The 11,436-nt window shown below is 41.0% G+C and overlaps 1 long non-coding RNA gene across 1 annotated transcript in view; it reads right to left on the reverse strand.

The window, feature by feature from the left end:
- LOC135526979 (uncharacterized) overlaps window positions 1-1,022 on the reverse strand; it is a 29,270-nt gene extending 28,248 nt beyond the window's left edge. Inside the window, exon 1 of the long non-coding RNA XR_010453376.1 lies at window positions 956-1,022. This is a non-coding gene — a long non-coding RNA (uncharacterized LOC135526979). The remainder of the gene's footprint in view (window positions 1-955) is intronic.
- Window positions 1,023-11,436: the final 10,414 nt, after the last annotated feature.

Raw genomic sequence — 11,436 nt, forward strand, 5'->3', positions numbered from 1 at the left:
CAGCATCAGTGTGTGGAAACCAGGAGATGCTAAATGTGTGGCTTGTATGGAAACCAGGAGATGCTAAATGTGTTTATGTTCATTAACGGTCAATTACTGTGAGACCGTCAGTTATTTGCTTGACAATCACCGGCTGACGAAATTTCATGACCGCTGCAGCCCTCGTTGGGGTCGACATTAGGGTGATTTGAAGGACCCAGAAGCAGATATGGGAGATAGGAAAGGCTTGGTTGTAGCAGACTGGTCTTTTTTAACCTTTATTTAACTAGGCAAGTCCATTTAGAACAAATTCTTATTTACAATGACGGCCTACCCCGGCCAAAACATGAACGTAGCTGGGCCAATTGTGCGCCACCCTATGGGACTCCCAAACACGGACGGATGTGATTCAGCCTGGATTCAAACCGGGGACCTTAGTGACGCCTCTTGCACTGAGATGCAGTGCCTTAGAGAGCTGCGTCACTCGGTCTACATCCTGTCATCTTAGTGTCGCAGACAAACTCTGATTGTTCTTCCACCCACACCCTATCCGTTGCGGCCCCCAACACCACAATTCTCAACATGAACAAAGCGGAGAGCAAGTCTTCCCTATGACCATAGGTTGGGACTGCACTTCATCCAGCAGCCGACTTAGTAATGTCCAGTTTCTCATTGTCCAATTAGTGTGGAACCTAAAAAAATAAATGTGGAAGTGTTGAGAAAAATTAAATAAATCACCATGACCAGAAGGCAATATTGCATTTTCAGAAATATACATTGTTGCTGGTATAGTGTTCAGCTACACTTTCTTTTGAGGTGAATTCAATTGATGATTGTCCCACTATAGAACTGAAGGCCTGAAAGCTGCTTTCTTTTAGTTTCCTTGCTCCCAAGTTTGAATACATCTCCCATCTTAATAACATGTGAACAATTACTTTTAAAATGTATTTTGTATAGATATTTTATGTTATAGTACCTGCTGGTCAGCCTTTGTTTTCTTGTTGGTGCACAAGTAGTGGGAAAGAGGATATTTAGACTTCTTGCAGTGATCAACCAGCTAGAATGCTATTTGTAATTCCAGATGTTTTTTTCAAGAAGAGGGCTCAGTGGGCGGGATAATACGGGAAACATTGTGCAACATTGTGCAAACAATCTGCGTTTTTTCTTCCAGACAAAGTTCAGGATCAAAGGTCCATGTTCGAAAAGAACACAGCACTTGACATCAGCAGCGTTTATTGTGTACGGGATCTCCACAAACGTCAAATAGCCAACATTGCTTTTAATATCCTCGTTCCCTCTACTTGTGCACCAACAGTTACGACAGAGCCTGGGCGTGAACCCAGAGTCTCTGGTGGCACAGCTGGAGCTGCAGTACAGCACCCTTAACCACTGCACCACCTGGGAGGCCCATAAAAGGATTTAAAAGACAAATACTCAATATAAATCGGTTATGTTTACGCTCCAAGATTGTATTTCATAGACATAACTATTTAATGAGGACAATAGATATCAATTCAATTCATTAACCCAAGTTTAATTAATCCAACTGCAGTATTAAACAAAACAAACAAAAACATAACAGACATTAATAACATTGAGGTCATCAGAACAGGTCATCTGGTCAGAACAGGTCATCAGAACAGGTCAAGAGGTCAGAACAGGTCAGAACAGGTCAACAGGTCAGAACAAATCAGATCAAATTTATTTGTCACATACACATGGTTAGCAGATGTTAATGCGAGTGTAGCGAAATGCTTGTGCTTCTAGTTCCGACAATGCAGTAATAACCAACGAGTAATCTAACCTAACAATTCCAAACTACTACCTTATACACACAAGTGTAAAGGGATAAAGAATATGTACATAAAGATATATGAATGAGTGATGGTACAGAACAGCATAGGCAAGATGCAGTAGATGGTATTGAGTACAGTATATACATATGAGATGAGTAATGTAGGGTATGTAAACAAAGTGGCATAGTTTAAAGTGGCTAGTGATACATGTATTACATAAAGATGCAGTAGATGACAGAGTACAGTATATACATATACATATGAGATGAGTATTGTAGGGTATGTAAACATTATATTAAGTAGCATTTTTTAAAGTGGCTAGTGATATATTTTACATCAATTCCCATTATTAAAGTGGCTGGAGTTGAGTCAGTGTGTTGGCAGAAGCCACTCAATGTTAGTGGTGGCTGTTTAACAGTCTGATGGCCTTGAGACAGAAGCTGTTTTTCAGTCTCTCGGTCCCTGCTTTGATGCACCTGTACTGACCTCGCCTTCTGGATGATAGCGGGGTGAACAGGCAGTGGCTCGGGTGGTTGTTGTCCTTGATGATCTTTATGGCCTTCCTGTGACATTGGGGGGTGTAGGTGTCCTGGAGGGCAGGTAGTTTACCCCCGGTGATGCGTTGTGCAGACCTCACTACCCTCTGGAGAGCCTTCTGATTGTGGGCGGAGCAGTTGCCGTACCAGGCGGTGATACAGCCCGACAGGATGCTCTCGACTGTGCATCTGTAGAAGTTTGTGAGTGCTTTTGGTGACAAGCCGAATTTCTTCAGCTTCCTGAGGTTGAAGAGGCACTGCTGCGCCTTCTTCACGATGCTGTCTGTGTGGGTGGACCAATTCAGTTTGTCTGTGATGTGTACGCCGAGGAACTTAAAACTTACTACCCTCTCCACTACTATCCCATCGATGTGGATAGGGGGGTGCTCCCTCTGCTGTTTCCTGAAGTCCACAATCATCTCCTTAGTTTTGTTGACGTTGAGTGTGAGGTTATTTTCCTGACCCCACACTCCGAGGGCCCTCACCTCCCCCCTGTAGGCCGTCTCGTCGTTGTTGGTAATCAAGCCTACCACTGTAGTGTCGTCCGCAAACTTGATGATTGAGTTGGAGGCGTGCATGGCCACGCAGGACATCAGAACAGGTCAACTGGTCAGAACAGGTCATCAGAACAGGTCAACTGGTCAGAACAGGTCATCAGAACAGGTCAACTGGTTATCAATCATAAATACAATGTGTGAACATTATAACAATTTTAAGGGGTATGTATAGGCTCCCAGAACCTATGTTACTACAGCTCTGTCACCACGACCATCCTCTACACTCCTCAACAGCTACTGGACGTATGGAAAGACATGGGCCTGCCTGTTGAAACACCACAGGCTGGTATCCCACTGGCTACACTTCCTATATGCAGGCTGAAGCTTTTTTGGGTATATTGTGTGTGTGTGCATATATGTGGACATGGGAACACTCAGGGGCACCAAGGAGCAGGTTCACAGGTAAGTAGATACACACATACACAGTTTCACACTCATCATATGCTGCTGCTAATCAGTTCTTTATTTTACTATTTCTATCCTGATGCCTAAACATTTTGTGTCTGCCTTTATGTGCATATCTACCTCAAATACCTCATACCTCTGCGCAGTGATATGGTACTGGTTCTCCCTGTATATAGCTTCGATCTTGTGTATTTTATTACTCTTGTTTCAAATTTAATTGTTCTAATTTGTTTTACTCTGCATCATTGCGAAGGGCTCGCATGCCAGAAATTCATGCTAAAGTTTACACCTGTTGTATTCAGCGCATGTGACAAATAACATTTGATTTGATTTATTGCACGTTCAACTTCCCTATCCATATGTTATTGTACACACTATGAACCATAGTAAATATTCGGTAACATCCATGGCTAATGACCTTTCGTGGTGCTTTGAGGCCTCGTGTGAAGTCACCTCAAACCCTTACTCTGGTGGAGCTGTTGACTTGTGATGGAGAATTCCTAATGAGAGGAGAAAATCAAACCTTTCTGTAATTGGACACTGTACTGTACACAGTAAAGATTCTCCAACTCCCCTGCCCCTGAATAACTTCACTACCTGATCAAAAGATTGCCGAGGGTAATAAAAATTCCTCAACTACAGTTAAATTTACAGCAGCACTCATTAGTTGAAATAAAACAGATTAATACAAGTGCAACAAAATGTGACCTATAGGTTTAATAATGAAGTGGAGTCTACTTAAGCATGTCCTTTCCATTCTCTCCAGCCATCCTGGACTTCACGTAAAAGCCTTTAATGAAGGTGTACACTGGAAAAGGTGGCTGTGGAGAGTGTTGAGGGGATCTTAACTGCCCTCTGGTTCTGTTTGTAACCTCTAAATAGAAACGTGTGATTCAGCACACCTACAGTATCAAGATCTGTTGACCAGTATGTACGTTGCACATCAACTCTGTGCACTTCTACGAGCCAGTCTTAGTCTACTTTGTTAGAATAATGCAAAAAATAATAATACATTGGATGCTTCAATGATATACTGTAAAATGCTCAATTTATGGGTTAAATGAAAAGTATTGAAATAAATTGTTGCTCCAGTATATTTTATTTGAATCTTAAATGTGTTTAAATCTCAGGGCTCTAGCACGTACCAGTCTGATGTATTTATGTTAATTAAGCTTTAGTGTTAGCCCACATCATGTATTCCCACAGGGACAGGCTATTAGTTCAGAGAAAAGGAAGCCACTACCTTATTATAGGGCTAATTTTAGGCACCAGGAAAAGATATTTGGAGAGTCTTGGCGCAGGAGCCAAGTGCTGAAGTACCCTTACACTGCTCCCTATTCCCAGTGGTGAAGCAGGGGTGATTTTGGTACTTGAATGAGATCGCATAAACAATTTACAACGTATACAGTACAACTTCAAAAGTGGCTTATCGGAACAGGCATCAAACATGAATGATTCCACATGAAATAGCAACGCAGTATTTACCATAATTAGGGAAATATTTGTTCCATTAGTAAAGGACAAATAAATGAACATGGCTTTGGTTGAGAGGCTGTTGTGTAAGCGCACATTTTGAAGGATTATTGTAACATGAAATACAATGTGAAACTTTTGCAATGCAATTTAATGCAAAATGGTTTGATTTCAGATACTATTGTGTTAGAAATGCACTATTAAAGCATTCTAGCTATCAACAGTTTCATGATAAGTATTTACAAAAATAGTATCTGACCAGTCTTGAATATGAAGATTTTCAGACATCAATATCTGTAGGATTACAAGGAAATAAAAACTTGAAAGCTTGTTGAGTGTCAGAACTCTCTTAAATCTTGGAGTCGGCTCTGTGCTAACTATAAACCTGGCTGGAGCAGTAGGGAGGAAAGGGGGGAAACTTAACAAACTCACATTAAACATGATGGCTGATTCATTGCAGATGAAACAAGTGAAAAGGACACTTGGACATCAGGTTCCAAGTAAATTATTTTAAGTAGCAGAGTTGACTCGAGAGATGTGGCGCCGGGCATCTCTTAAAACTCTGTGATGTTTATTAAGTCTCGACCAGTGAAAACCTATCATCTTCAGAAGACATCCCGCAGGTTGACAAAAAAAATAAATACAAAAAAAAAGAGTACGCTCCACTAATATCACTGTGTGGCAGTAATCCTGAGTAGGAAAAGGGTTGAAATAAATTCAGTTGAAAGAAATAAAGGGGTACAAAAAAGTTAAAACAACAACCCCAAAAGTACACCAGTCTGAAGGATTAAACACACTTAGTTTGGGTTTATCGTGCAACTAAGCAAAGTTCAAATAAAAAATATAACTTTCACATGATCAAAAACTACCAAGATGCAATATCAAATATTGCTTTGAACTCCAAATATATAAGCACAAAGGGGTATCTATGGGAAATCATCTGATTAACCTCTCTATAAGAACCAGGAATTTGCACCCATTGAACATTGTGTAAATATGCTACTTGACCTCATCAGGGTAGTTCAGCAGGAGGGTGAAGTTTAAAATATTTGTTGTTCTAATGTGACATCAATCTACAGCACACATTGCACACTGTATGTACATACGAGCCTCCACCCCTACTTCCCCAATCGGGCAGGACCACCCACCCACGCAGTGCTGAAACGGAGTCTAGAACTGGTCATTAAACTGTTTCCCCAGGTCAGTCAAATCAGACTTGTTAAAGCTGTGAAATGGGGGAAAGAGAGACCCCGCTGGAGGCTGTCCAGAAATCTCAGGCCTCAACAAACTGATCTTGATAATATTTCTGTTTGCTCCAGCTACAAAGACATTTGCATCGGTCCACAACATTCTATCATCTGCCTGATGTCCTTAAATATGCTGGAGTGTGAGTGTTTGTATGTCTGATGTTGTTATATCTTTATATATTATAGTGTGTGTGTGTGTGTGTGTGTGTGTGTGTGTGTGTGTGTGTGTGTGTGTGTGTGTGTGTGTGTGTGTGTGTGTGTGTGTGTGTGTGTGTGTGTGTGTGTGTGTGTGTGTGTGTGTGTGTGTGTGTGTGTGTGTGTTTGTGTGAGAAAACTGTCCAGAGTGAATATTGTATGGCTGAAAATAAGACCACCATGGCTCCAGAAGTTTCTAAAAATGGTTGGGACATGTCATACTGTAGGCCTATGTGTGCTACATGTTTACCATTGTCATCTAGTCCAATTTCTACAGTCCTCACTGGAATATCAGAGGATAGTAGTGCAATGAGACAGAGTGGTCTATTTGTGCAACTCATTTTGAAAAGGACAGCTTTACTCATTCCAAATGTGTAAAAATGTTAACCGAATGGACGTTAAGCTTCCTCAGAAAGTTGGCTCACATGGTCCTGTGATTTCCGGCTGCGCCTCGAATTGTGTTGGTGGAAGTTCTATCTAGCCATTTCCTCACTAAAATACTCATATGATATTCACGTTGTCACAGCTCTGTCCAAATCTGCAGAATGTGCTGGGCTACATTATGAGAGTGGTCAGCAACGAGGCCCATAAATCTCCTCTGTGCTAATCAGTGGGATGACATAGCACAGCTCAGGGACTTTGCTGGAAGGAAATGGCATGTAAAAAATAGTCAAAAATATCCCTCACAGAAACCCTTTCCATCCCTAGCAACAGCAAACAGGTCCCATTGGGCGATTCTCTGCTCTCATAACTAACCTATTCTCTGGAAGGGGGGAGTTAAGAGGTATCATAACAATATGGCTGCCAAAATCAGACTGTAGATATTTACATCTGCAACAATGGCCTTCAAGATTCGCTCTGTGAGACATAAATGAAGAGGTTATGGCAGAATGATGAGGGGATTGGAGGCCTTAACCTCACGCTGAAGAATTTCACCCAGTGTTTTGGCTGTTAACCTGCTGAATAGAAATCATTTTGATTTTCGCACCGATAACATGGGAAGGTTTGCATACCAGGGAAAGCGGCAAGACGATTATTTGTGATCAAAGCCGGTGCAACAGGGCCACCGTGTCTTTCTATACACGGGCAGCAGTCCGCACAGGGGAAGAGTTCATGACGTCACCTCTTTAACTCTTTAACCAATGAGCCGTACGGTATGCACACATGGTCGCAGAAACACACACGCACACACATAGGCCCACACTACGTTCAAGTTCATTTCATCAGAAGCCTGTTACCTGGGCATGCGGTGTCACACGTTAGTCCTAATATGGGACACCTTTTGGGCATCTTCCCCTTCAATAACATACAATCATGAGTAAATTCATCTATTCAAATTGTGGTGGACATTGAAAACAAAAAAGGCAGTGGGTATTTAAAGTTAGAAGGGAAGTGAAGAGTGTAGGTGTTAAAGCCAATCCAAATGAGCAGTGTTACCAAATCATAGCCTCCTTCTTTCTGTTCCCAGCCAATGAATGATGGGTGAGTCTCTGATTCAATAGGCCTTTTTCACTTTGGGAGGAATTCTCTTCTGGCAGTAGCATAACCCATAAATAGGTTCTGGTTACAGATTGTCTGCTGTCTCTTTGGTAAAGTGTGGGTGGCTTTTTGGAACTACTCTTCATTTTAAGCAGACAAAAAAGCTATGAACAAAACCTCATGGGGCTACACTTTGGGTATTTTTTTATTTATGTTTTATCCTGCATGATATTTTTCAATTCTATTTATGATTAACACATGCAGGATCCTTCACTTTATGTTTGAGCACAGTGCCCTCAACATTGTTAACCAAAGAAGGCTGACAAAAACATGGGCAGAACATTAGTCAATGGTTTTCTAGGTTGACTCTCTCTTTGATTTTTGAATATTACATGTTAACTTGCATTCCCGAAAATAACGTCTTTGGACTGAGTCTCATTACTCTGTGGTGACCAGATCTGAAATGTAGTAACATCCAGCAAATGTTAACATTTAAAAGTCACTTATCGAGAACATGGAGAAAATGTGCCATGACCACATTAACAAATGCCTGTTAATTGATCGTGTTGATGCAACAGCATGTTCAACATGCTTTTGAAACAGCAAAATGGGTATGAGTGTCCTACCTTTTAATGCATGTGTAGATAAACATAGAATAAGGATACTTGAACAAAAACACAAGTCAAGGGGAAATAATAACCAGAACTCAACTAAGCAAAGATCTAGAAAATGTACTTCTAAAGGAATGCTGGCCCATTATCAACACAACAATACGGTTATTAACAGACACAAATACTCCTGGCACCACACTGCAATTTTAGATACCCATGGAATAGTGCTTTGTGAAAGTGTGAGCAGGGCCGTTTCTAGCGTTTTGTGAGCCCTAAACAAGTTTTTGGCCACTACCTTTCAGGCAAAACATTTGAGTAGCCCTGACCTTGGCAGCGGAGAGAAACAGTTGCAGATTTAAAGTTAATGTTCTGCTATTCTACACGTTTTGCCATGGGGCGCAGATTTTTTCCCCACAGTTTTAAAGCTAATTTCCTGCAGTTCTACACATTTTGCAATGACTTATGCCATGTTCATATGATATCTGAGTGATAGTGACTAACATAAACAATGGGGGACCACTCAAGGTCAGGGCCCTAGGACACATGCCTTACCAAATTCTGAAATTGCTCGTTGTGTATTCAACTCTCCTAACTAACAGTAAGATGGGCCCCCTAGTGATTGCTGGGCCCTAAGTGACTGCTTATGTTGCGTAGGCGTAGAAGCGACACTGAGTTTGAACTAGGGGTGGAGCCTTATTCTCAGATGCTACACATTGGTGGCCACAGCGGAAATCAATCCCATGACCCTTGACATTGCAAGCGCCATGTTCTACCGACTGAGCCACACAGGATCACCGGCCACACAGGACCACCATTGATAGACACAGTCACAGAGTATCATTCCCTAAGTTGGGACCTTTAATTACACTCTTAGAAAAAAGGTTCCAAACGGGTTCTTTGGCTGTCCCCATAGGAGAACCCTTTTTGGTTCCAGGTAGAACCGCTTTTGGTTGCAGAGAGAACTATTTTGGATTCCATGTAGAACCCTCTGTGTAAAGCAGTGGAGGCTACTGAGAGGAGGACGGCTCATAATCATGGCTGGAACAGAGCGAATGGAATCAAACCATAGCCGAGTTTGAATACTCTTACTAACGGCACTAACCAAGCTATTTGTGATGTGAATTGAGTTTATAGTATGCTTATTGGTCATAGTATGGATATAGTTAGTATGCCAAAAGTTCCCGGATGTCGTACTAAATTTGCCAAAATACAAAGTAAACACGCAGTGGACACTATTTCCGTGCTTTTAGGGTCCATACTGCAATTCTTCAGAAAATGGGAGTGGCTTCACAACGTTTTCAGATTTGAAGAAAATGGCGGAAAATATGCAGCCGAAGTCCGATGAGAGCAGATACAAAGTGTTGAGCAATTTAATAATAAAGTAATGACTTTTCAAATAAGTCACGTTATGCTTTCCGTTGGCTGACAATTTGTTAGCTACGCTATCCTCGTTACTTAACGTTATTTGGCTACTAATACATCGAACTTACCAGGCAGTATTATTAACTATCTTCTAACTAACTACCGACGTTTCTTGACTTGATTATTCACATAATTCTTAGCTAAGTTGTATAGTTGTTGTGCGTTTCAATGGACATGGTTCATTCTGGCTATCTACTCCGATTTCAGAGCACTCTTGCGCAGAATAATTGATGCATTTACAAACGCTCAACACCCATTGAATATGGCCGGTGTAACGTTAAACATCAGCAAAATAAAAAGCGTAATTAAATTGTTGCCAGCAGCACAGTTATAGTCACCAACACTCTGGATAACATGAAAACAGCCTAACCAGCTCAACTAGGGCGAGTAAAATGGTCAGAGTGAGGTGTCTCATTTGTATCTGGAAGTAGCTAGCCAACATTAGCCAGTTAGCTTGGGTGCAGTTGAATGTTTGAATCAACCCTACTCCTTGGCCAGGGCATCCAGTGTGCACTCTGAACGCTCCGAGAGCGAAATTAAGAACAGTATAATTTGCAAATAAATTCATTAAAAATCCTACAATGTGATTTCTGGATTTTTTTTCTCATTTTGTCTGTCATAGTTGAAGTGTACCCATGATGAAAATTACAGGCCTCTCTCATCTTTTTAAGTGGGAGAACTTGCACAATTGGTGGCTGACTAAATACTTTTTTGCCCCACTGTATGTAGTATATACTCATTAAGTATTTATGCAGTGTACAGTATGTTAGTATGGGTATTTGAACACAGCTCATGTGTTTGATACCATTTTGCAGATTCCACTCCAGCCATTACCATGAGCCCGTGCTCCCCAATTAGGGTGTCACCAACCTCCTGTGGTGTAAAGGGTTTTACATGGCACCTTTTTTTCTAAGAGCGTACTGGTATGTAAAAAAAACAACGTTTTTCTCTTAACGTTACCATGTTAATTGTTAGGCTTTCCGTGTAATTCTGTAGGGAAAGCTACCCTTATATTTCATAACTAAACAACATTAGCTTGGAGGATTGTCAGTGTCCATCATAACATTTCTTGAAGTAGCAACTATTTACAACATGAACAGTTTAATCTGACAGTTTAAATAGTTTAACAAGCTCTCATGATTTTTCTGCCTACTATAATGGAGGCACTGAGAGTTGCTAGGATCTGTAACTACAGTGTAATATAGGCAAGTTCCAGTATCATTACTGCAGATAGTTTAGTGCTTCAATTAGAAGGAAAACCATCCATATGGCACTGATATGCATCTGCAAGTAATAAAGTCTGTCTGGGATGTCATGAGTAATTATGTCATTCATTGCTTCTGGATTTATTTGAATCATGCAACATAAATTATGTGGTGCAATACTATGTAATCAACGTTAACTAAACATGTCATAAACTGACTACCATAGATAAAAATGATTAAGTTGGGCAAGGATTGCGAAACTTTGGAATTCTTTGAAGCCATCCCGATTCCCACTAAAGCCAGGCGGGAAAATAAGTAGATTTTATTTTACATGATGATTCATGGTGACTTCTGAATAAAGTCCTTGGCCCTTGCATCACTATGCAGGTAAATAACATCGGAAAATTTGCTGTGCCAAGACATTCACGGCCAGGGCATCTTTGCAAGAGACAACCTGCAATATGGGCTAGCAATAATGTGGGCCTTTTTTTCTCCTCTTTCAGCAGAAGGTGAGAAACCCAGCTACCAGCA

This window comes from Oncorhynchus masou, chromosome 32 (assembly GCF_036934945.1).
Source record: "Oncorhynchus masou masou isolate Uvic2021 chromosome 32, UVic_Omas_1.1, whole genome shotgun sequence".
NCBI lineage: Eukaryota > Metazoa > Chordata > Actinopteri > Salmoniformes > Salmonidae > Oncorhynchus > Oncorhynchus masou.